This window comes from Amblyomma maculatum, chromosome 5, assembly GCF_055883805.1.
Source record: "Amblyomma maculatum isolate TAMU_Amacu chromosome 5, ASM5588380v1, whole genome shotgun sequence".
In the NCBI taxonomy this organism is placed as follows: Eukaryota; Metazoa; Arthropoda; class Arachnida; order Ixodida; family Ixodidae; genus Amblyomma; species Amblyomma maculatum.
The window spans coordinates 104,873,815-104,895,646 of NC_139348.1; the positions used below are offsets into that span (position 1 = coordinate 104,873,815).

The 21,832-nt window shown below is 47.1% G+C and overlaps 1 long non-coding RNA gene across 1 annotated transcript in view; it reads right to left on the bottom strand.

Moving 5' to 3' along the window:
• LOC146189107 (uncharacterized) overlaps window positions 1-19,530 on the bottom strand; it is a 35,080-nt gene extending 15,550 nt beyond the window's left edge. Inside the window, exons 1-5 of the long non-coding RNA XR_014707275.1 lie at window positions 18,802-19,530; window positions 14,119-14,229; window positions 11,275-11,341; window positions 5,103-5,227; window positions 1,192-1,490 (exon numbers count right to left, since the gene is read on the bottom strand). This is a non-coding gene — a long non-coding RNA (uncharacterized LOC146189107). The remainder of the gene's footprint in view (window positions 1-1,191; window positions 1,491-5,102; window positions 5,228-11,274; window positions 11,342-14,118; window positions 14,230-18,801) is intronic.
• Between the last annotated feature and the right edge of the window lie 2,302 nt (window positions 19,531-21,832).

A 21,832-nucleotide genomic window follows, 5' to 3' on the forward strand; every position in this document is an offset into this window, starting at 1 on the left:
CCTCTTTCTTCTTATGTACCACCTCGGTCTATTTGTTTTTCTCTCTTGGGCAAGCAAATCTCTAAAATGTACAAAGAAACGGTTTAAGACACAAGGGATAACGTTCGAAAGCCGAGGTGTCGCCAGTATTTCACAGTGTTAACAACTGGGCAGGAAAATGCAAATAAAAACGGGTGGTGAGGAGCTAAAGGTATAGACATTCATAAGTATCGACACAAGAATGTATTGGTTGAATTCAAGCAAATATGAACGCCGAAGTCAAGAAGTAGGATTTCTTGGTTCATGGGCGTTAACATCCCATAGCGGCTCAGAATAAGAGAGGGCATATTGGACAAATCCAGATACATCTACCAACGGGGTTATTCTTTACAGTGCGCTCGAATCGCATAGAAGCCTATAGCGCCTTGCTTTTCGCCTCCATAAAAAAGCGTTCGCAACGGCCGAGATTAAATCCCACATTCTTGGGACAGCAACCGGGTGCCTTAACTACTGCACCACCAAATCTGGCAGAAGTAACAAAATCATGCATAAAATAATGAGATTTGGTAAATATTCGCTGGTTCTAAGAGCTCAAAACTCATCCTGAATACCCCTTCTACCGACGTTGCTCCTTCCATCAACACTTTTCTTACAGCGCGATTGCAGCGTCTGTTCAAGCCCAGACAGGAACGGAGCCTTTCCTCTAAAGCAGTTTTCAAAGAGGCGCTTTAGTGCAGGACAAATCTTGATTTGTTAGGGACATAAGGAACATAAAACCTTCGTTGTGCGTTTCTTTCTAATAGAATGGTGTTTTTTTTACAAGTCATATTAGAGTAGTATTATTTTGAATTCTAGTAAGCGGTTCGCACCTGGTGGATGTTGTGGAATACTTAATGGCTGCGATGATATTAGTGGGCCCAGGTCCGTTCAGGAGCTCTAGGCAGGTACGAGATCAGGCCCATGGTCACACGCACGTTTTTTTTACCACTAAACACTACCACACGCACACAGCCTAGCTTGGATCTAATGGCCATGTCCAAAAAACGTAATACTGTTGCTTAGTCCCTGGTTGAGTAGATGCCGGAGCAGTCCGGTTGAGTTGTTGGCCTGCCAACGGTAGAAGTCCCCTTTCCTGCCACGCTGTGCAGGAACCACGCTCTGGATCTGATTCCCAGAGACACTGGTCCTGTTCACGCCAGGCGGCCATAGTACCTGGTTCGGCGGCAGGCCCCGTCTAAGCGTCCAAGTGCTCGTACGGCCGTGGATTAGGTCCGGGCACGGGGGTACTGCGGCGAGTCACACCCAGGTGTTGAAGCCGGTCACGCCCAGGTACTGCGGCAGCACAAGTGTGGAGGCCAGGCGCGATGGTGCAATCGAGCTGCCTCCGAAGTTGTCCATAGGGTGGTAAGCTCTGTGCGGCATCAGACCCCGGACCAGATGCCCGGCAGGTGGTCGCAAGCCGGCCTTTGAAGCCAGGCCCACAAAGGTGAAGTCAACCGCCCAGCGACACCCTGGAACGTCCGTCCCATTCCCCTGTCTCGATCAAGCTCACGCGCACTGGCTGGCCCCGCACGCGGCCGCACTTTCGTTTCCACGAGCAACCCACGCACTCGAACGCACGATACCCATCATTATAATTACATGCATTACCACTTGAAAACACTACAATTTGATAAAAGCCCGGAGATTAGATAATGACAGCACTACTGTAACGGACCATGAAATAAAAGTCCATAAAAAGGGCACCGGAGCGTGGTAGTTTATGGCCGCATCTGACTGGCCCTGTTTTAAATTGGAGAAGACGTCAAATACAACACTTACAACTGTGTAAAAACCAGAAGGGTGTCTTAAATATCTTTATGCGCGTTCTGCAGAATTTGTTATGCGAGGCGGCAGTGGGTTGTGAAAAGTGGTCAGCAACGCTAAGTACCTTGTGCTAAGACACTCTTCGTGGCGCATACGAGGAACGGGTTGTTTTGCTCTCGCGAATATCACGGCATGAACAAAACGCAAGGTTTCTTACAAGTGTGGCGTGCCGCGATTCACGAGGTCATCGCTTCTTAGTGCTATACAGTAGTTTCGCCCTATTTCCATTCCTATACAATATTAGCATTAGTAGGTTATTAACAGGTTAAATGCAAAACTTACAAAAACGTCGCGGCAACTCTAACGCTGTCGCATTGTCCCCATGCAATTTCGGTAGTGTCCTCTAATTTGTTTAGCTTTCAGTAGTAAGGTAGCCCATTAGGTAAAATAACACCGACCTGTTTATGAAGGTCTCCTATATATAATCGAATATTATGAAATTCCCTGCCTGCAGAGTGGATAAACCGCCTAAGTAGAGATTCAAGGGTATCAGATGGTTAAATTTCGATCTCAGTCTAGCATCTAAAAGCAAGTGCCCTAGGATGCCACCAGAAATCGAATCCATGCCAACATCGCCTTCTTTGTGATACATCAACAAAATTTGATTATGTGCATATTATAATTGTATTGCGGACATCTAGCGACCTTATGAAAAAGCAATGTTATCATCGGGTATCGAGCCGCGTTTCCCGCTGCTGATGCAGCTGCCGACGACGGCAGCCGAGCGGTGGCGTGAGCCGGACGCCCATTAAAAACAAAGGTGCTGCGCAGCGCAATTTATAAGAGCTAAGGGGAAGCCTCGATGGCGGGCAGGTCTCGGCCTGCTAACAGATAATCCGGCACCTGGGCCTTGCCTTCCTCTCCTCATGCTGTCGCGGTGGGACACGAGCGCGCACGATTGGACCCATTTGCATTTTAAGTGTCTACAAACCTGGGAAGCATTATTATCAGGTGGATCACTCGCTATGCCATCGCAATGTTTGTAATAGAGGTGCAAATCTCCGGTTGCTACTTCCTTTATTATAAACCTTGAGGTTTGCGAACACTTCCACCTGTTCACTTTTACTGAGCTGCTTACACTTCTTAGCAAGTACCGCGATGCTTAATATAGAAGGGTTTAGGATTTCTTAATGCTTTTATCTCGTCCTAGATAAGTAGGGAACTGTAGGGGCGTTTGCGGATAGGATTTTGTACGAGTAGCCACTGCACTCTCAGAAGGTCGTCTGTTTCATTTCCTCCCTCGATCACAGGTGCGACGATTTTCAAATCAGTCGTGACTTCTGCTGGTAATGAGACACCCGCCAACACTCGTGCTGCTACGGCTGATATGCAGCCTGCAGCAATGTTTCAAATTTGTGGCTTTGATTCACCATCATTTTGATCTGTTGTTGAGTCAGAACTAGCGCAATGGCGAATACTTCCGCTTCCATTGCAGGCGAGTGGCTGTTGACGCAGAACGCTCGCAGCCGGGCCCCATTTTTCAATGTTACCGAAATGAGTCCCGACCGTCGGCACATTCTGCTGTATCTGTATACAAGAAATTCTGTCTGCATAAAATTTACTTTGCAATGCTCCTGCTCTATGCCTTCTGCGGCTCTCGTGATAGAAAGCATGCATGGTGTAGACGACTGGAGGTGAGTTCATTTGTCCGTCACAACTATTGGAAACGTTCGATTACGTTGAAGCACGCTCATGGAGGCTCATGCCCCACTTTTTCCACAATGCTGCCACCAGCATAAGCGCTCAACAGCCCAACGCATATTGAGGACGTTGAAGCTTAAATATTCGTTTCGGGGTAATGGAACCCCTAGATTCAAATTCTTGTTCACCGCCGTATTGAGTGGTAGCGACAGGGCCGTCTTGATCCCTTTACTAGTTCAAATGTTAAGTTTGTCCTTTCTTGCCTTGTTATGGAACGAAAATGGCAACTGGCAGATTTTGCGCTAAGTAAAAAAAAGATTGCAGATAGCTTCTTTCATGCCCTCATGTTTTATTGTGATTCCTTTCAGTAGTCTGATTTCTGATTGTTGTTGCCTTTAGCCTCTGAGTTTTTTTCCGCGTCCCTCCTATTTGCATCGATTTGTAATCACAGAGCCCATACTTGTAATTGTTGCAATAGCGTTACATTCGTCCGTTATTATGGACTCAAGAATAAGCGCCCGTCCTGGGTGAAACAGCACTTCAAAGTTCTCGGCCAAACACCTGAGCCCGGACTGGTTCTTAGCATCTTTAAATATTACCGATAGCTCTCACAAGCGTGATTTCAATTTGGCCGTCAGTGCCGCTACACGCCCGCAAAGTCAAGTAATCTGCGTAGAATCGGTGGTTCTGCCTTTGAGTTTTGTCCTGCAGGGCGAAGAGGACAAGCATGGCATTAAACATTGTCGGGAACAACACCGACTCCTGGCTCGTGGTCTTTCTGCCAAGTCGAGTAACCTACACTGTGCACCCTCCCATAGTGATAGTTATTCTGTACACAAAAAACCCTTCGGACGTAGTTGTAGTATGTAGATATAGCGAATGTAGTTTTCCCGTATCTGAACTGCTCTGTTTACGCGAAAAGAAACATTGTTCCCGCATCGACTGACGTGTGTACAAGCATTTTGCCTTTCTGCATCTTTAAGAGAACATCGCCGCCTATAGTAGTCAGCCACAGCTTTGCTTGCTCCACTTGGGCCTCCCCGCTTTAGCACCTTTCAAAGCCAACATTTTCAAGGTCTCTTTACTCAGAAACCCTTGAATTCGTGCTGACGTCGGAGTTTCGGGAAAAAAATGACTGGCATCGCACTGGATTGTCTAACTGACAGCTGACAGGACCGAGCACTGATTCTTTGTGCGACCTAACGCGACCACATGAGATCAGAATTTCAGAAGGAGCTGCCAACCGGGACTCTGATTTTCAGTTAGATGAAAAAAAAAACTACTTTCCAGTGCGTTTGTACACAGAATCACGCACGCTGTGCCTAATCCACGCAGCCTCATTGGCACGACATGGCTAAAGGGGGATTAATGCGTTGGGTGGCCACCTCCTTTACCGCATCGTACTGTGAAATGTGCAGCTTAAGTGTCCCCATAATTCGTATTCCCCACCACATGAGAGGCACCCTGGGAGACAGCATTATGCATCCCAGAACCTTTATTTCATGTTAACCCTTGGCGTGGGTATTGAATCCCTATCCTCGTGATAAGCAGCAGAATGTTACAGCCACTAAATGATATGCGCTCATTGCAAACTGCATTGAATAATGGTCACTTACCGTTTTGTACAACGAAGGCAGCGGGGAGCAGTCGCTCTTCTTCCGGCTCTCTGGACGAAGTGCCTCTGTCGTCTTTGGCACCTGTTGCTTTGTTCTAGGAGGAGATGGCAAGTAATCCTCTGTCGCTGCGAAGAAATTTTATCCAGGCTTCAACGTATGTGTGAACGCTTAAGAAAAAGTTAATACATGCCTAGACTAGGAGTTTACTGCTAACTCCAGGCTTGGCTGTTTGGACTATATATATTCAACTTACAATCGACTGCAAATGTATTCGTTACGCTTACACGTACGACACGTGACATGAAATATTCTTGGTGCGCTTGTTGTAACGTTGTGCTGCTGGAAGAAAGGAATATAGCAAAACAACTGAATATATGACCCTCGCCAAGCTAACAAAAAATGTTTTGGACAGCTGGTTGGTAAATATTTATTAAAAAAACAGTCAAGGTGCGGATGACACTAATTTAGGGTTCGGTAAGGACTCCTAGGAATCTGGCAGCCTTTAAAGTGACACCGATGAGCGCTCGTTGGGCGTCCAGGGTATAACTGCGTAGACGAGCCTCCCAAGTATGTTATGTGGGTGTTGGCGTGTGTTGTCGTGGACAAGTCCAGACCATATGAAGGAGGTCTGCTGGGATATTGCAGCGTTGCTTTTGGGATTGGGGAAAGTGTTCATCTGGAGTTGGTGCCATATGATGGCCTCTGTCTTTGTAAGTTCTTGATGCGGACTTGGATAGAATCTGCGATAAGACGATAGTGTCGGAGGTGGTCGCGTCAACTGATTATTGTGTCCTTCCTGACAAAGGCGGGCATGTAAAGGGCGGGATGATAAACTGCTCAGAAAGTGAGCCCTCGTGCTAGCTCATGTGGTCCCTCATTACTCTTGAGACCCATGTGTGCTGGAGCTCATATCAGGAGGGTCGGTCAGGTGTTTAGGAGGATTTGATATGAGTACGCGAAACGCTTCGAGTGATATACGGCCATGACAAAATTATGTTTTTTAAAATGTTTTTTATGTTTTATGTTTTGTTTTTGTGATGATGTGGTTCGTGCTTTGCGCTTGCTAGTGCCCGTGTCCTGTGCGTAAAATAGTTTTTGTCATGCACAAGCACGTAACTAGTCACACAGAAGTGAATCAAATTTTCGTGTTGCATCTGGAACTCATCCCGAGTTTAGGTAGTGGACTTAAATCGCTTAATAAGATGTCTTCAAGTTGCCCTTTTTCGCCCTATTTGAGAAGCAGTGCCTTTAGGGACTTATTTGCGTTGCCAGAGTCTGCGAACCTGGGAAATATTATCAGGTGGATCACGTCCGCTATACCCTCGCAAAGTTTGTACCAGGGGCTGCAAATCTCCGGGTTCAACTTGCTTTATTTTATATCTTGAGCTTCGCGAACACTCTCTCACTTCTTCACTTTTACTCAGGTGCTTACAATTCTTCGCAAGTACCACGATGTTTAATATAGAATGATTTAGGATTTCTTCATGCTTTCATCTCGTTATAGACCAGTAGGTGAAGTGTAGGGGCGCGTGCGGATGGGATTGTGTACGAGGTGCCACTGCGATCCCAGAAGGTCGTCTGGCTGAAACGTGCGGTTTCCTTTCTTTCCTAGATCACAGGTGCAACAGTTTTCAAATCAGTCGTGACATCTCCTGGTAATGAGACACCCGCCAACACTCGTACTGCTACGGCTGAAATGCAGCCCGTAGAAATCTTTCAAAATTCTGGCTTTGATTCACCATAATTTTAATCTGTTGTGGAGTCAGAACTGGCGCAACGGCGAATGCTTCCGCTGCCATTGCAGGCTAGTCGCGGTGGACGCAGAATGCTAACCGCCGGGTCACGTTTTTCATTGTTATCAAAACGCGCCCTGCCCTTCCACACATTCTGCTGTGCTTGTGTACAAAGTCTGCTGTCTGCTTCAAAATTACCTTGCATTGCTGTTGCTCTAATCCGCCTGCGTTTCTGGTGGTAGAAGGTATGCATGGCTTAAGACGGCTGGAGGTGAATTAATTTGTCCCTCACAACCCTTGGAAGTGTTCGATTACGTTGAATCGCGCTCATGAAGGCTCATGCACCACGTTCTCCACAATGCTGCGACCAGCACAAGTGCTCAAGAGCCCTTCGCATATCGAGGGCATTGCAGCTTGAATGCTCTTGTCGGGGTATTGGAACCCCTAGATTCAAATTCTTGTTCACCGAGGTATTGAGTGGTAGCAATAAGGTCGTCGTGATAACTTTACGAGTCCAAATGTTAGGTTTGTCCTTTCTTGCATTTTTATGTCACAAATATGGCAACAGGCAGATTTCGCACTATTAATGAAGATTGGAACAGCCTGAACAGGTAGCTTCTTTCATGCCCGCATGTTTGTTTGTGATCCCTTTCAGTAGTCTTAGCCTTTATTCTCTGAGTACTTTTCGCATCCCTTCTATTTGCATGGATTTGTAATCAAAAAGCCCAAACTTTTAATCGTTTCAAAAGCGTTACATTCGTACGTTAAAGTGGACCCCAGGATTAGCGCTCCGTTCTGGGAGAAACAGCACTTCCAAGTTCTTAGCCAAACACCTGAGCACGGCCCCGTTCTTAGTATCTTTAAATAATACCGATATCTCGCAGGAGCGTAATTTTAATTTGGCCGTCAGTGCCGCTGCACACCCGCATAGTGAAGTAATCTGCGTAAAATCTGTGGTGAGTTTTGTCCAGCTGTGCAAAGAGGACAAGCATGGCATTAAACATTGTTGGGAAAAACACCGACTCCTGGCTCGTGGTCTTGCTGCCAAGTCAGGTAACAGCCTGTCTGATTTTACAAGGTGGTGGATTCGACACCTATTTCCGGCCGGACAACCAGCGGCTTTCTCAAATGTGTAGAAGCCATGGCCCGACTTTGTGCTTGGCTTCCTAGAGGGTCCATGGCTTGCAATAGGAGCCTGCGACCTTAAATCCCAACCACCTGGTGGGCTCGAACAGTACCTCGGGGAAAAAAGGGCCACATATCGGTTTCTGCCGTTGGACACCCACTAGTAAAAATGGGAACGAGCGTCCCCTGCCCTGGCTCCCGGCTCTCACAGGGGTGTGCGCCTGGAAGAGGCTCCGCGAACCCCGATGCGCTCCTTCTTTGGCAAAATAGTTTCAAAATAGTTTTGAACGCTTCAGCCTGCAAAGGTGGTTCGAGTTACCGTGTTTCACGGGGTTCAAAACTTAAAACTAGTGTCCTGCACACGCGAAAACTCAGAAACGCCTTGAAGTTTCAAATGCAAAACGGTGTACACCAGTGTGTCGAAAGACGTAAAGGTTCACTGTCCTTGATGGAGTTCACTTTTCAGTGAATCCCTGCAGTCCTGGGAAAGTCCGGATTTCTGGCTGTCTGGCTTTGCGAGAAAACAAAAGGGCCACATAAGGGCTTCTGCCGCGCGAGGCGGACTTACGGTTGTCCGATGGCGGAATGAATCTCCGGCCCATCGGCTCTACTATTTTGGCCATGACCCCATTCCCAAGCATTTTACCCTATAAGAGCCACCACCCACCCCATCGCCCCGTGACGGGCGGGTTGTAGAAGGGCTGCGCCGCGGTCAGGATGGCTTGCTACGGGGCGGCGGCTGTCGCGCACGTGAACGCGATCACGGGGCAGCCCGAGCGGGCGTCCGCTACCGCTATGGTGTCGCCAGCCAAAGGCCGATACCCAGCGCGCTGTTGGCGGTATGCGGCCGCTACTCCATCGCCTCCATTGTGGAACACCGGCGGCGGCTGGTGGGGGGGGGGTGACAAACGTCTATTGATTTGAAAGGGGTGGAGGTATGTATGAGCCGGATCTTTGAATATCCAGCCCTTACAGATACTAGATGGGGTTCCTAGTACGGGACCTCAGAGGCGTCAGCCGCTGCCCGGGCGCGCTCGACCAAGGCATTTTGGGCCTGCAGGTCATAGCAGCCGAGCAGGGTCGCCTCCCAGTCCTCCCGAGTGGGACTGGGGTGAGGAGGAATAGCTGGGTTGCATGGGCAAGCCCACACCATGTGGTAGATGTCCGAAGACTTCTCCGCACAGTGCTGACAACTGGCCGTGAAGGATGGATTTAAATGTTTTAGTGCTGCAGGGCACAGCAGAGTTTTGGTATACAGACGGTGTAGAAGCCGCTCCTCCGTCTTAGATAGACCTTTACTCGGGCGAGGGTAAATGCTATGGCTAGATTGCTAATAAAGAACAATGTCTTTAAAAGAATACGCGGGTTCGAATTCGAGATCCTGATCCAGGGTTTCGAGATAGGAAGCCCGGAACGAGAGCGCGCGGGCGGCGGCATCGGCTGCTTCCTTCCCCTCGAGACCCATAGGAGCAGAGCCCATGCTATTTTCCGGTAAGCGGGGTCCCCGGTATAGGTGCAATTTTGAAGTAGTCGGTAGGCTAAGTATGACGCCCAGCCTTGCTCGACGTTCCGACAGGCCCCTCGCGAGTCGCAGATAATTGTTTTGGAATCAGTGTGGGTAGTTGCCAGCGCAATGGCGACCTCCTCCGTGTGGGTTATGTCACGGGCGCTAAAAGTAAGCCCGTTAACATGTTTGGAATGGTGATATACTGCGGCCGTGTACTATCGCCCATGCTGGGGGCCGGAGGCATCCACGTAGTAAATGCCGGGTTTCGACCCATAATGGCGGCCCAGGGCTTCCGCCCGCGCCAGGCGCCGGCCATTGTGGTGGAGGTGGGCCCGAGCTCGACCAACGGCAGCCTGCGGCGTTGGCTCAAAACACCTCCAGATCAGTAGGACGATGCTACTGACCACATACCACAGTCGACACACACCACAACCAGAGAAGCATGGCCCGCGACTGATCAGGAACGGGAATCCACGGCCGCCGCTGTTTGGTTGACCGAAGCGGTGGCCTTGTGGTAGGGCATCCGTCTCGCATTCGCGAGGTACCGGGTTCGACCCCTGGCGCTGCTAGGTACCCACCGATTTCTAATAGTTACAAGCTTTCCCCCGACCTGATGCTCGGCTCTTCCGGGGTGAAATGCTTGGGAAAGGGGTCATGGCCCGAATAGTAGCCGATAGGGTAGTGATCGTTCCGCCATCGGACAACCATAAGCCCGCCTCGCGCGGCAGAAGCCCATATGTGGCCCGTTTACAAACGACGCAGGCTGCCTGCCTTTTGGCGCCGAGGCTCAAAGTGATAACTAAGATGAAGATAAACAACCTTTACAGGCTGCAAAATTGTTCTAAATTAGATTTGTCCCCCCCTAGGGGCACAGCGGGGCTTACGGAGCGTTTCCCAAGCGCACACCCCTAAGGAAGCCGAGTGCCAGACCGAGGGACGCTTGTACCCATTTTCACCGGTGGGTGTCCGGCAGTGGGTTCGAATTCGAGATCCTGATCCAGGGAGTAAAGACGGGAAGCCCGGAAAGAGAGCGCGCTGGCGGCGACGTCGGCTGCCTCATTCCCCTCGTGACCTATCTATATGAGCAGGAGCCCATGCTATTTTCCGGTAAGCGGGGTCCCCTGTATAGGTGCAGCCGAGGCGGGCGCTCTAACTACTTAACTTACCCGCCTGTAGTAGAACATAGCGCCTATAATAGACATGCCAGCGCACTGCTCACCACCTTTGGGCTTTACCGCTTTAGCAGATTTCAAAGCCAAAATTTTGAAGTCCCTTTACTCAGAAACGCTGGTATTGGTGCCGACGTCATAGTTGCGAGGAAAATATCACGCGCCGGCTCGTGTAGCTGACAGCTGAGAGAGTCAAGCACTGATTCTCTGTGCGACCTAACGTGACCACATGAGATCAGAATTTTCAAAGAAGCTGCCAACCGGGGTTGCTGATTTTCAGTTACAAGGTGAAAAAAAACCTACCTTTCAGTGCAATTGAATGCCGAATCACGCAAGCTATACCCGAGCCACGAAGCCTCATCCACAAGGCTTGGCTGAAGCGGCGATTGATACTTAGGGTCGCCACATCATTTACCACACCATACCTTGAAATATGTAGCGTAATTAGTGTCTCCGTAATTTTATTTCCTAACGACATGATAGCGCCCTTGGAGACAGCATGGGCCTCTCAGACCCATTATTCAATACTAAAATTTACTGCGGGCGTTGAATCTAAAACATCGTGATAAGCAGCAGAATATTACAGCCATCAAATCAGATGCGCCCCTTGCAATTTGCCTTGAAGAATGGTAACTTACCGCGTAGTGTACCGAAGGCAGCGGAGCGCAGGCTCCTTGCATGAGCTGCCTGGATACTCGTCGGCACCTGCGCTGGAGGAGATGACACGTGAGCCTCTGCCGCTGTGCAGTAAGAAATCCAGGCTTCAAATGTGCGTGCACGCTTACGCTCGCCTCTTGGGCTATGCATTCTCAGCTTAGAATAGTCTGCAAATGCATGCGTTACGCTTATACGTACGACACGTGACATTGTGCAATATTCCTGGCCGGCATTTGTAACTTTTCGTTACTGGAAGACCGCAATATATAGTACAAAAACTGAACGTACGGCCATCGCAATGGTAACAAAAATGTTTTTGAAGGGATGTGGTTCGTCCTTTGTGGTATTTCTGCGTAAAGTATTTTTTTCCTTAAAGGTTCGTCGTGCGCAAGCATGTAACTAGTCAGATAAAAGTTGACCAATTGTTTCTTAGTGCACCTGGAACTCATTCCGAATTTAGGTGGCGGACCTAAATTAGTAAATCTCGTTGGACAATACTAAAGGTGGAATTCCGCAAACGCGGTCCGGCTAGGTGCCTAAGTTACAGGCCTATGGCGTGTTCTGGGAACGCCGGTTTCTGCGAAGCTAACATGTGTACTTTGCTGAGTTCGGACGCAACGCCTACTTAAATTAGTGCGCGCCACCTCCATGTAGCAACTTCATAGCTGAAATATGTGCACGTTATAGGTTTAACCCGATTGGTTTTGCCACATCGCGCTGCTTCGAGTTAGCCCCTGAGGTTCTTATCAATGACAAAAAATGAACGCAGTAAGACGATGAGCTATAATTTTTGTCGCAGCCTCAACTTTATAGCAGGTGTGTTGTGAGCTTATTCCGCGTAATAGGTGCTACTCAGAAAGAGTGCACATTTCTGCAGCGTACAATTAATTGCGGTCGGAAAAAGAAAAGCCCAGCGAAAACACAGATCTTGTACATCCATCAGAATGACTGCAAAGCCTCATTCCTACCTGTGAAAACAGCTCATTAGGTGTGGTTTTTTTGTCAGTAGGAAGCAGAGGCCTAATTGTGTCCAGTATTTGATAGCGAATAACTGATACTGATACGCAAAAATTGTAAGCTCCTAAATTCTTGGGCGTCGATGGTTGGAAGTGACACATAGGTATGTATTCAGAGGTCGTAATAAATGTTTCCGACTAATTTCCGTAAGTTCTTCAATGCGAGATCATATCTTACATAATAACTGGTACATAAAGTTTGGCGCCACTACTGCAGCGTTAAGCTTTCCTTTAATACTATAACTCGCCATATGTCTATAACTTATTTTCTCTCCGAAGCAAGTTAGGGAAATTACGAACGCCTAATGTAAAATTGTGTGAACTATTATGTTGCCACTCGAGTGCTGCGCATAAAAATATATTTACTATTCATGCGTGAATTTCACACAGAGTATTTTCTTTGTACATGAGGTCATAATAGTCTTAAGCTTCATGTATCGCATACAAAGGAGGCATACAACCAATTCCGATAAAACGACCTCATTGATGACATGAATCCATCCGCGATTTGTGCTTATTCTGCCGTCTTAGTTTATGAGATTTATTATCCGAAATTGGCCTACGATGCGAGATATCTCAGCGGTAGGCTTCAGCAGTAGTTTCACCCACCTAGAGCTCTCGAACATGCAAACATATCTTCGTACATGGGTGCCTTGCGTTTCACATGCATCGAAACTCGGCCACTTTGCAGGGAGTGAAATCAGAACTTCCGGTTCAGTAAGAAATTTTCAATGCGTCCTTGTCAAACAAAGAGGCAGCATGTGATATTTGGAATATATGAAATTCAACATATAAATAAAATAGCCTCCTGGTTGTCAACGAACCATCGTTTTAGGATCCACTTCAGGAATTAAAACGTGCGGAATGTATAACAAATTAACCTGATATCTCGCAGTTCGTTTACACTCTCGGATATGCACGTCAGCTTTGCGCGCATTTCTTTTTTTTTTTGTGACTTCAATCTGTCAAACAGTAAAGCGCATGCGTGACATTCTCAAATATTGGAACAGTTTTCATGAGAGCTTCGCACCGTATTTTTTACACACGTTTAAATAACACGGTAACATCTTCCTTCAGCAGAATTTCACTATCTATAATTTTCATGAACTCACCCTAGTGATGTTCAGGCAGCTTGACTGTTTTGTTACCACAGAAAAATATATTTCACAAAAATACTGTAGTACGCAGCGAAAACTTAGACGATTTCTACAAATAACCTTCACGAAAGAATATTCCCATTTCTCACAGCTAGCTCACAAATATTTTTATATGCACTCCATGAGGCCAATTATTTAGTTCTGATCACAGAGATGCTTCTAAAACAAACTTTCTACGACTCTACAAACTGACAGAATATATTGAAAGTGCTCACGAAAATTGGGCATCTTAGAGCTTTGTGTAGTTAGCTCGCAGTTAAAAACAAAATATAGCATATTCGGTTTCTATGGCGGATTTAACTACCAGCAGCTAGCGCTGAAACAAATTTTGAAAGCAAGCTTTTGTCCCTTATCGAAAGCTAGGACAATGGTCCATAATAGTATTTTATAAAACACCCTAAATAAATAAGTCCAAATATCCTATACTACCTTACTTTTTGGACAAGTCATATGATGACACGGTGAAGGTGTTGCGGCTGTGCGCATAGTGTTCAAACAGCTTTGTCATACTCCAATAATGATCTCGCCTTCGCTGAAGCTGTTGCGGCGACACAAGGAAATAGTTAGCAAACTTGATATGAATGCCTCAATGCCACGTTTAGAGTCATGGGCATTGCGCGAGTTGACCGTGCTCTCATGAATGTTTACTTACGGTGTAGTGTAACGGAGGCAGCGTTGTAGACTGGCTGTGCCTTGCGCGAGGTTGTCCATAGGTGACGCAAATATTCCACGCGACGCACAGCGTGAATGGATGTCCGGAATCCTGCGCAAGAAACTTGATAAGTCAGCCTCTCTGCCAGGACACGGAAATTGTTGACGAAATTGAAATTCCTCCCCATGTTGATTTATTGCGTGAATTTCCCGCCATTCTACGTCGACTGAAACAAAATCTCGACTTGGGAACTGGCCGATGACAAAGGGATATTGCTGGCCTGTCGTCACTTCAGCCAATGATGGAAGGAGCAAATTTCAAGCATGACACAGAATCGGCTTCCGACGATTAATACGACACCGGTTCAAGCCAACAGAATTAAATTGATGGCGCCAAACAATACACCAGCCTACTTAGATTAAAATTCTTAGAAGGCCCGCCTTCAACAGATACATTAGCATCTCCCTCACTCGACCAATAAGAAACTTCCTTGGACGGTGTGTCGAAAGACGTGACTGGTGGCCATACGAGTACAACTTTTGTTGATAGCACCATAAAAACATGGTAATATTTAGTTATTTTATTTATATATACCGTGAACCCAGTGAGGATTTTAACATTTGGTACAGGATATATCAAAACTAGGCAGGCCTAAGTAAGTAAGGTTCAAAATGCTTACTCTTGAAAGCATCAAAGTACAAGGTATTTCACAGAAGTCTGCGGCAGCAAAAAAATCAGTAAACCTGGTCTCAGATTGGCCGCTGGTCAGTCGGTCACCTGAGGAAGCTCAACCCCGTACAAAAACCGAGCGATTGGTTGAACTTGGTAATTGACAATTAATTGGCTGAAGCAGCGATTCTTGATGCAGCATATAATGTAATCATCCATTCTTCCCAAATTATCATACTGGACTGAGGTAATACAAGTAAACTTATTAATTGAAGGCTGCTATGTGTAGTGTCTCCTGGTTTAATATCCCTAGGAAACAGCCTATGAGGGGCGCTGTGCGGAGGACCTGGAAATTTCGGCCAACTATTTTTTTTAATGTTTGGTTTAGTTTGTGCGGTTTAACGTTCCAAAGCGACTCAGACTATGAGAGACGCCGTAGTGGAGGACTCCGGAAATTTCGACCACCTGGGATTCGTTAACGTGCACGTACAGAATTTAGGAATATATGGACACGGTCTTGACCGTACCGCTTCCATCGAGACGTGGGCCACCGCAGTCGAGAATGAATCCGAGAAAAAGGAATACTGAAACTTTTCAAGCTCGAGCTCCTTGATATTGTCCCGTAAAACATCTAAAACGACTACTGCCACCCAGTTCCGCTTTTCTTGACATAGAGGAACATCGCAATTTCATTTCTGTAATATGCATGCTGTACAGTTGCTGTTAAAATTGGCGCAATGTTTGTGGGCATCAAAGTTTAGCGCTTTTGACGAGGTACGGAGTTCATCCGAGAATAGGTCTTTCGAATAACCCGAAGAAATAGTAACTAATGATTCAGAGAATAATGTTTTGTTTTTAAACTGGCATATTTCTCCTGTTTAGAACTATAAATTGAAAATATTGCGCGTTCTGTCATGTGCCTAGGGGGGTTTTCCAGTGGTTTTAGGCTCAATATAATCCATTATGCCAATTTGGTGACGCTATAGCCCCGTGAAAAGCTCTCCAGCGCAGTCATGAGCAGAGCCCCGTGCCAAAAGTTTCGCCCAGGTGAGCTGATTTTGAAATACTATAAAATAATATTGACAATTGTGACGACGCGAGAAGCACCCGCAGCCCCACACGCTTCTTCCACAGATTGTAATTACGTGAAATAATTGACACAACTTTAAAGAAATGTTCAATATTTAAAGAAGAAAATAAATTTTTTCTGTATTATTCAAAATCCTTTAAAATGGGGTCAGTCTTGAAGTACTCACTTCTACAGAGCGAATATTTGTTCCCGAGATAATATTTAGGAGTCATTTTATTCTAACGACCGCTTTGAAGGCAGACTTTGGCCAAATAGTTCCTAATCGCTGGGCCCTTGCCAAAAGTGCCAACTCAGAAAAATGAGTTCAAAGATTTGCCAACATGCTTATTTAAACGTAGGGCCGAATTAAATGAAAATGGCCTGGCGCATACATTAGCCTTTTTCAACATAACACTGCTTTGTGGTGGTTCCTTAGAGTTGCTTAATTTTTTAGCTTTACAGCTGCACATCGACCTAGTCAGCGCTTGTTAAATGCGTTCCTGGGTTGATTGCTGAGCGTGTCTATTCGTCTTGACTCCATACTCTATGTCTAGTTTGCCGACCACTTCGGCTACCTAGACTCACAGCAGTTAGTCAATCTAAGCTTCTATTTCGGTTTAGCAGCCAATCCGCTGCTGCCACGTTCCAAAATTTGCCTTTGCCTTCCGTTTCTTTTTAACCTGTCGGCTACACTCTGGACTGCAGGGCCTTTTTGGCCAGCGAACACGAAAAACAAAACACTATAACGTGGGGATATACTCCGCGCTGAGGTCTTTGTCACTTCGCGGCTGCGTCGAAGTGAGCTTTCATAGGCGCTTTAGATGGGGTGTGCACCCTATCTCGTAAAAGTAGTAATTTTAATTTTTCTTATGCTCAGATGAAAACCGAACTTGCTAAGCAGTTTACTACATGCTCTATCCAATGCTAAACAACAACTTGAAGACACGTTTTCTGGGTGAAAAATTGTGATATTAGCCCCGAATCTCGCGTAATGCTGTCGCGATAATGCTTAGAATATGAATCTGGTTATATCAAACTTTCGCGTTATCCAAGTCAGAATATTAACGTGAAAACAACGTACGAAAGTGTGTCACTACAGCAAACTCTTATATAGTTTGCCGTTCAACCGAAACTACAACGTGCTGCGTCCCCCCATGTGGCACTTTTTTTTTTACTGTAGATCTTCGGTACAGTTTTGTGCGCGGAATTACATGGGTTTTACATGAGTTGTGCGAAATTTAGTACCTGCTGGCATTGTCAGCCATGTGAAATGGCATGAAGAGGTGAACCTGCAGCGTGGTCACGTGCACACATTTCTCAAGCCACATAATTGACCTGCGGTGGATCCGATTTAAAGAAAGCTTGCGGCACCCTCGCCTGGCGTGCATCGCGGCAAAAGTCGCTTAGAAAACAAACCTGCATAGGAATTTTAATTAGAGTGTTTAGTAACAAGATAGAGTTATCCTGTTATAGACAGTTGCAAGCTTGAAAGCATCTTGTACTGGTTCGATTCGGCGCGGGTTTAGTAACGGTTACCGAGAAAGCAGCCATTAGCATGCAGCCGGGTGGAAGTTAGCTGCAAGAAGAGCCTCAATAACATATTTTATGCCCGATCTAGCTTGTATGTATTGCCTTTTTATACATTGAAATATCTCTACACAGGTAACCACGATCTCCTTCATGTTACATTTGTACTGATCCAAAATATAAGCACGAAAGTAAAAGCTGTACTTGGAAAACAGAAATCAAAACTAAGACCTGCCACTTAGATGCAAAAAAAAATAAATAAACGCCACGGACATGCTTTCTGCAGCGACGTGCCATAAGCTGGCAAAGTGAGGGAGCACCGACTACAGCGCATTGCCACGACTAGCGTATGTCGCATCCAATCCGCCTTTTTCACTCGGCCGCTCTCCGCATAAGCGCCTCTCCCCTGGTTGAAAACAAGCCACCAACTTCAGCTACGCATGCGCTGTTCTTGACCTATGTGATCGGCGCAGCCGGAGCTGATCTCGGAGGCCATGTGCAGTTAGTCTTCGTTAATGACTGCAACATTGCAATTAGCCTGAAGAAACACAAAGGACAGCGACAAAAGCTACCGACGGGACAGCACGCTAGTGACAGGCGTATGCAACCGATGGCGGTAGCTGTTAAGAACACATATCATTTAGCTGGCGCGGCTGAGTCTCTCAAAGGTGTTGTCAACCAGTTGGAGACGTGTTTTCACCCACTTCCAGAGGGCGCTACATTTTGTGAAAAAGGTGGATTTAGTTGTAGCCAGAACCCCTGGGGGCATCTTCGGATGTGACTGCGACTGAGCAACTTCATTTGGCTTTTGTAAAAAGCTTCTGGAATATGTGAAGAAGCTAGTATTGCCAAGACCAAACAAACCTTGCACATAATTTTATTTATCAACGTAAATTTTCGTATCCGCAGATCTAGCAATAATTCTTACTGCCAAACGTGCAGCGGGCCAGCTTAATCTAGAACTTCTCTGAAAGTCCACCCTAGGCCCATCCATGCACGTGTCCCTGATTTAACAAATGGGAAACTACCTTGGACGTTTTGCAAGACGTGATCGGTGGCCATACGAGGTGTAATTTTGCTCTCGGCATAATATAAATGATATCGCCATCTATGAACCGGCAACGGCACCAACCTTTTCATTTTTTCTTTCCTTCTTTCCCCTCACCCCTCTGACTATATAATACCCCCTTGATCTGGAATTAAACCGTCGTACTTTTGGCCGGGCTACGCTGTCAGATGCATCACTCGGGAGCGGCGTTCCCATTGACTACGCCTTTCCAACAGTGGCGTTCTTATTGACTGCGCCTTTCCAACAGTGGCGACGAGGCTGAAGCAAGGATATCGGGCCCAGGACTGCGCCAGACATGGGTCAAAAGCTACCGGACCTCGATGAGGAAAAAGATAAGTGGCAAGCTTACCTGGTGAAAGTAGAAGCGTACTTTGAGGCCAATGAAATCTCAGCTGATGCTAAGAGGGCTTTACTAGTAGCCGCCCTTGGGACGAAGACCGTTCAAGTTTTATGCAGTAAAGTAGCGCCAGCAAAAACAAGTTCGTTGAGCTACGACAAGGTAGTCGAGACCTTGAACAGCTACTATGATCCTACACCAAACGAAATAGCAGAAAGTTTTAAGTTCTTCAACCGCTATCAGAAAGAAGAAGAATCCGTGCAGGAATATATTGTCGCTATACGACAAATAGCACAGAACTGCAATTTTTCGTCTATGCTAGACAGAATGATCAGAGACCGCATCGTGTGTGGCGTCCGATCAAAGAGTTTACAAAAGCAGCTTCTGGCAATAAAAGACCTGTCGCTAAAGGAAGCAGAGGCTCTAGCACTAGCTGCAGAAAGCGCCGAACTAGATTCGCGAGGCATAACCGGCGTGGCTCGGGACCCAAACGTGTTCAAGATAACTCATCGGCGCCAATCAGAAATACGAACGCAACCGCGAACGCAATGCCAGTGCTGCGGTAACTACGGCCACAAGACTGCAGTGTGTCGCTTTAACAGACGGCAATGTTTCAAATGCAGACGATACGGGCATCTAGCGAAGATGTGCTCAGCGGCTGACAGCGTTAACAGAACTGGTACCATGGAAGCACAGAAGCGGCAGGAATCGGAAGACAGTGATAGCAGTACATCGCAGATATGGTCCCTCCGTACGGCAGCGCAGACGCTGCTACCGCCCATTCAGGAAACTGCCACATGGAACGGCGTTGACCTAAAAATGGACATTGATACTGGATCCCCAGTCTGCGTCATTTCAAAAGCTATTTATGACAAACATCGCAATGAATGGCCTCCGCTCGCGAAATCGCCGATAAAGTTATCGTGCTATCTTGGAAAGCTACCAGTGCTGGGCGTCATGAACATGGACGTGCGTTATCAAGCAACTACAGTGGAATGCAATCTGGTGGTGTTAAACTGCAGAGGCCCAGTCTTTGTGGCCGGGATTTATTGCAGAAACTGAAGGACACCGGAATGACTCTCCTGCACGTAAAGGCGCAGACTAACGTGGCCAGCACGGTTCTGCCAGCTGCCCATCAACCTGCCGGGGAAATTCTGAACGGCTATGCTGATCTTTTCGGCGAGGGCACCGGACTCGTGAAAGGCCCGCCAGCACTGATTCATCTCAAGAGCGGAGCAACCCCCGAGTTTTTCAAGGCAAAGAAAGTTCCTTTTGCGTACAAAGAAAAAGTTTCACAGGAGTTGGATAGGCTTACGGAAGAAGGGATAATATCGCCTGTACCATATTCGGAATGGGCCACACCCATTGTTCCCGTCTTGAAGGACGGCTCAGTGCGCCTTTGCGGAGATTTTAAAGCCACACTAAATCCTGTGTGTGAGATTGAGCAATACCGGCTACCAGTTATTGACGACATGTTTGCCAATTTAGCTGGAGGAGAACGGTTCAGTGTGCTAGACCTGCGAGACGCCTATAGCCAGGTAGCGTTGGACGAGGAGTCGCGGAAACTGGCCGTCATCAACACTCAAAAAGGGCTATACTGCTACAATCGGCTACCATTTGGAATCTCTTCTGCGCCAGCAATCTTTCAGCGGAAAATTGAATCCGTGCTCCAAGGGTTAACCGGCGTGCAGGTCGATCTTGACGATGTGCTGATAGCTGACAAGAGCCAAAAAGTTTCACAGGAGTTGGATAGGCTTACGGAAGAAGGGATAATATCGCCTGTACCATATTCGGAATGGGCCACACCCATTGTTCCCGTCTTGAAGGACGGCTCAGTGCGCCTTTGCGGAGATTTTAAAGCCACACTAAATCCTGTGTGTGAGATTGAGCAATACCCGCTACCAGTTATTGACGACATGTTTGCCAATTTAGCTGGAGGAGAACGGTTCAGTGTGCTAGACCTGCGAGACGCCTATAGCCAGATAGCGTTGGACGAGGAGTCGCGGAAACTGGCCGTCATCAACACTCAAAAAGGGCTATACTGCTACAATCGGCTACCATTTGGAATCTCTTCTGCGCCAGCAATCTTTCAGCGGAAAATTGAATCCGTGCTCCAAGGGTTAACCGGCGTGCAGGTCGATCTTGACGATGTGCTGATAGCTGACAAGAGCCAAGATGACTCAAACCTGAAAGCAGTACTGCAATGCTTCAGGGAAAATGGCATTAAGCGGCGCGCTGACAAATGTCGCTTCGCCGAGCAAGCAGTAACATATCTCGGTCACCGCATTGATAAAAACGGGTTGCACCCGGTTGAAAAGAACATCGACGCTATCAGACTAGCCCCTTCTCCGCGTAATGTTACAGAGTTGCGTGCCTTTCTTGGGTTCATCACCTTCTACCATAAGTTTCTCCCTAACCTATCCACCTTACTTGCGCCTTTGTATAAGCTACTGACGAAAGGAGCCAGGTGGATGTGGAGCGATAAAGAACAAGCAGCATTCGAACTGTCGAAAAAGGCTCTTTGCGCAGCCCCTGTGTTGACATATTTCAATCCGAAGCTCGAACTACTTTTGGAATGCGATGCCTCACCTCACGGTGTGGGAGCGGCACTTTTCCATCGCATTAATGGGGAAATGAGGCCCATCGGATTTCGGTCCCGGACCTTAACATCGGCCGAAAATAAGTATTCTCAGATCGAACGTGAAGCGTTGGCTCTCGTTTTTGGTGTTTCACGTTTCCGGAACTACCTCCTTGGCCGGGAGTTCACCCTGGTGACGGATCATCGGCCACTGCTCGGCCTTCTACGAATGGATCGTCAGACCCCCATCATGGCCGCCGCGAGAATACAAAGATGGGCTCTTCTGTTGGTAGCGTACAAATACAAGCTGCTTTGCAAATCCGGAAAAATGATGGTTAACGCGGACACCCTAAGCCGTTTACCTCAAACCTTGCAGGAAACGGAGACCGCACCGGAAGGACACGCAGTGTTTGTCCTCGCCATCGACCAGTGGGACCAGTCGGCCATCACTATAGAAGAATTTCG